Source organism: Schistocerca americana, unplaced genomic scaffold (assembly GCF_021461395.2).
Source record: "Schistocerca americana isolate TAMUIC-IGC-003095 unplaced genomic scaffold, iqSchAmer2.1 HiC_scaffold_662, whole genome shotgun sequence".
NCBI lineage: Eukaryota > Metazoa > Arthropoda > Insecta > Orthoptera > Acrididae > Schistocerca > Schistocerca americana.
In genome coordinates this window covers 17,501-22,500 of record NW_025726415.1, presented here as the reverse complement: position 1 = coordinate 22,500, position 5,000 = coordinate 17,501, and the positions used below count along the sequence as shown (strand labels likewise).

At 51.2% G+C, this 5,000-nt stretch overlaps 1 pseudogene; it reads left to right on the top strand.

The window, feature by feature from the left end:
• The first annotated feature begins 4,539 nt into the window (after positions 1–4,539).
• Positions 4,540–5,000, top strand: part of LOC124588898 — a 2,121-nt pseudogene continuing 1,660 nt past the window's right edge.

The following is a 5,000-nucleotide window of genomic DNA, read 5'->3' as shown; positions in this document are numbered from 1 at the left end:
TGCTCACAATCACAACCACACGTCAGCCACACACCCTTATCACGCACTACTCTCTGCCTGTAACACGCACACAGACAATATGTAAGCACCAGCATGGAACAACACCCAGTGCATCCTCTCCGCCACATTAGACAATCCACACTGTCATAACCAGACTGGGAGGTCCACTCAGAAAACAGAATATCCCACCCACCCGACAACCACCATTGCTCAGCCAAGCCACCAACACCCACACATGTCCTACACAGGGGTGCACCCAACATCACAATACTGCCTCCTCTCACAGCACACAAACAATGGCAGGAATGAAAGACACAGGTCTGCCACAAGCATGGAATGAGAGCGCCGCCTGTCATGAGCCAAAGGTGCATCCTGACGTGGCAAATCAGATGATGCCGCAGGCATCCACTTACTATAATCACAATCAACAAACCGGCCGCCCCGCCCCGCCCCCCATTAAACCTTTCCTTACAACAATGTGTACCTTAACCTAACCTATATCGTACCGTAACCTAACCTATATCGTACCGTAACCTAACCTATGTCGTACCGTAACCTAACCTATGTCGTACCGTAACCTAACCTATGTCGTACCGTAACCTAACCTATGTCGTACCGTAACCTAACCTATGTCGTACCGTAACCTAACCTATGTCGTACCGTAACCTAACCTATGTCGTACCGTAACCTAACCTATGTCGTACCGTAACCTAACCTATGTCGTACCGTAACCTAACCTATGTCGTACCGTAACCTAACCTATGTCGTACCGTAACCTAACCTATGTCGTACCGTAACCTAACCTATGTCGTACCTTAACCTAACCTATGTCGTACCTTAACCTACCCTATGTCGTACCTTAACCTAACCTATGTCGTACCTTAACCTAACCTATGTCGTACCTTAACCTAACCTATGTCGTACCTTAACCTAACCTATGTCGTACCTTAACCTAACCTATGTCGTACCTTAACCTAACCTATGTCGTACCTTAACCTAACCTATGTCGTACCTTAACCTAACCTATGTCGTACCTTAACCTAACCTATGTCGTACCTTAACCTAACCTATGTCGTACCTTAACCTAACCTATGTCGTACCTTAACCTAACCTATGTCGTACCTTAACCTAACCTATGTCGTACCTTAACCTAACCTATGTCGTACCTTAACCTAACCTATGTCGTACCTTAACCTAACCTATGTCGTACCTTAACCTAACCTATGTCGTACCTTAACCTAACCTATGTCGTACCTTAACCTAACCTATGTCGTACCTTAACCTAACCTATGTCGTACCTTAACCTAACCTATGTCGTACCTTAACCTAACCTATGTCGTACCTTAACCTAACCTATGTCGTACCTTAACCTAACCTATGTCGTACCTTAACCTAACCTATGTCGTACCTTAACCTAACCTATGTCGTACCTTAACCTAACCTATGTCGTACCTTAACCTAACCTATGTCGTACCTTAACCTAACCTATGTCGTACCTTAACCTAACCTATGTCGTACCTTAACCTAACCTATGTCGTACCTTAACCTAACCTATGTCGTACCTTAACCTAACCTATGTCGTACCTTAACCTAACCTATGTCGTACCTTAACCTAACCTATGTCGTACCTTAACCTAACCTATGTCGTACCTTAACCTAACCTATGTCGTACCTTAACCTAACCTATGTCGTACCTTAACCTAACCTGTATTGCGCCTTAACCTAACCTGTATTGCGCCTTAACGTAACCTGTATTGCGCCTTAACGTAACCTGTATTGCGCCTTAACGTAACCTGTATTGCGCCTTAACGTAACCTGTATTGCGCCTTAACGTAACCTGTATTGCGCCTTAACGTAACCTGTATTGCGCCTTAACGTAACCTGTATTGCGCCTTAACGTAACCTGTATTGCGCCTTAACGTAACCTGTATTGCGCCTTAACGTAACCTGTATTGCGCCTTAACGTAACCTGTATTGCGCCTTAACGTAACCTGTATTGCGCCTTAACGTAACCTGTATTGCGCCTTAACGTAACCTGTATTGCGCCTTAACGTAACCTGTATTGCGCCTTAACGTAACCTGTATTGCGCCTTAACGTAACCTGTATTGCGCCTTAACGTAACCTGTATTGCGCCTTAACGTAACCTGTATTGCGCCTTAACGTAACCTGTATTGCGCCTTAACGTAACCTGTATTGCGCCTTAACGTAACCTGCATTGCGCCTTAACGTAACCTGCATTGCGCCTTAACGTAACCTGTATTGCGCCTTAACGTAACCTGCATTGCGCCTTAACGTAACCTGCATTGCGCCTTAACGTAACCTGTATTGCGCCTTAACGTAACCTGTATTGCGCCTTAACGTAACCTGTATTGCGCCTTAACGTAACCTGTATTGCGCCTTAACGTAACCTGTATTGCGCCTTAACGTAACCTGTATTGCGCCTTAACGTAACCTGTATTGCGCCTTAACGTAACCTGTATTGCGCCTTAACGTAACCGATATTGCGCCTTAACGTAACCTATATTGCGCCGTAACGTAACCTATATTGCGCCGTAACGTAACCCACATTGCCCCTTAACGTAACCTATATTGCGCCGTAACGTAACCTATATTGCGCCGTAACGTAACCCACATTGCCCCTTAACGTAACCCACATTGCCCCTTAACGTAACCCACATTGCCCCTTAACGTAACCCAACACACGTTGGGCCTTAACCCAACACACGTTGGGCCTTAACCCAACACACGTTGGGCCTTAACCCAACACACGTTGGGCCTTAACCCAACACACGTTGGGCCTTAACCCAACACACGTTGGGCCTTAACCTGCTCTGTAATTGTCATACGACGCGTTAAATTAGTGTAGTGTTGCCTAACTGCAACCCCCGCAATATAGTTTGCTACTCGCACTGCCCGGTCCCCAGTGTATCGCTTCATGTTAAACACCTTGCAGCTATACACTGTAATGTGGATGGCAGCAGGACGTACATGCTCAATGCCCTTTGCAGTTGTTCATTGGCATTTGCAGTTGTTCATTGGCATTCGCATGGCGAAGCACTTAGCCTACGCTGTGGTACGGCCTGTGTCAACTGTCCGCTGATGTTGTACGTCCAAATCACACACTGTACTGCACATTGGTCCTCATGTACTGAATGATACATCGTGGTACATGTGACCGTACAACGACTGCGCCAACAACGGCGAACCATGCGGTCCAAATGTTGTGCACTCAGCTACGTGTCGTCTCCCTATAAGAGCTGGATTGCAGTGTGGTATGCCCTGGATGGCGATCAGCATGAGCCGTCTGTTGATGTAGTGGCGCGTGTTGTCAGACGTAGTCGTCTCTTCTCACACACCGTGATAGCACGGTGCACTGCGTTCCACATCTGCGACATGCGACAGAGGCCGGTTGACAGTCGTTCGCGCAATGGACATCGCATACGTACGGGGGCCACCTTCCACGTGTTCGCTAAGCGTGGACATGTTGTTGCGTGTATGTGGGCAGACAGTGTGTCGTGACACCTGACACAGGCATGCAACAATCGTTGAATTTGCAAATGGCGATGGACGCCTACGTTTGCTGGTGACGTTACGCAAATGAACAACTGGTAAACCGTTGTGGTGCGGTTGTTCTCGCTAGGGGTGAATCAGTGATGGCGACGATCGGTTGAGCTACCAACCGGTTGTTGCAGCGATACCCACCATGCCCACGAACGTGAATGGCATGTGGGTGTGAAGCGATACGCGGCGGTGGCTGGGTGGGACCGTCCCCGGCCGGTGAGGGGGGGCCTCCCGGCGTGTTGGCCGTGCGGTGCGTGGGCGCACGCGCTACAGCCGGCTGGTGGGGGCGGCCAGTGGCAGGCGCGCCGGCCGACGGAGGCGGCAGGCGGCGCAGCTGCGCGCCGGCGCACCCTGCACGCGGCGCCGTGCGGCCAAAGTAGGTCCTCGCGGGCCCGGTGCGAAGCGCGGTGGACATCTGCAGTGTGCTGGTCCGATTGAGGACTGTGTGCGCTGAGGATGCGCCGCCGCCCGGCGCTCGGCGCCGCGACGCCGTCTGCTGCTCGGTCGCCTCTGCGGTTCTCGCAGGTGGTTTGTATCGCAGCTGTGCGGACGTGTTGGCGCGTGCGCTGTGCTGGGAGAGTTCGCTTCGGCACCCAAGTGGGGCTTTTGTCCTTCTGTGGCGCTGGCGTTGGAGCTGCCGGTCACCGTAGGTGGCGCGTGTTGTCTCCCGCCGGCAATGCCACGACAGCACGCTCCCGGGCCTCTGTCGGCAGCGGCAAGCTCAGTTGGGAGCACGGGTGGTCGCACCTAAAGCGTCTACTCGCCAAACTCCGGGCGATTGCGCCTCTCTCGAACCCGACCAAGTACTTAGGACGGCGCTGCGCGCCGCCGGGACCTGAGAGGGTTTCGAGGTGTATGGTGCAGGGGAGCTCAGCCTCCTCCTGTTTGCAGAATAATTGAGCGGACGCTTGCGTGTTCGCGCGGGCCCCCGGGACACACTCCCGGGCGGCCGGCTGCTCAGCTCTAGTTGACGCAGCTCCCTGGTTGATCCTGCCAGTAGTCATATGCTTGTCTCAAAGATTAAGCCATGCATGTCTCAGTACAAGCCGCATTAAGGTGAAACCGCGAATGGCTCATTAAATCAGTTATGGTTCCTTAGATCGTACCCACGTTACTTGGATAACTGTGGTAATTCTAGAGCTAATACATGCAAACAGAGTCCCGACCAGAGATGGAAGGGACGCTTTTATTAGATCAAAACCAATCGGTCGGCTCGTCCGGTCCGTTTGCCTTGGTGACTCTGAATAACTTTGGGCTGATCGCACGGTCCTCGTACCGGCGACGCATCTTTCAAATGTCTGCCTTATCAACTGTCGATGGTAGGTTCTGCGCCTACCATGGTTGTAACGGGTAACGGGGAATCAGGGTTCGATTCCGGAGAGGGAGCCTGAGAAACGGCTACCACATCCAAGGAAGGCAGCAGGCGCGCAAATTACCC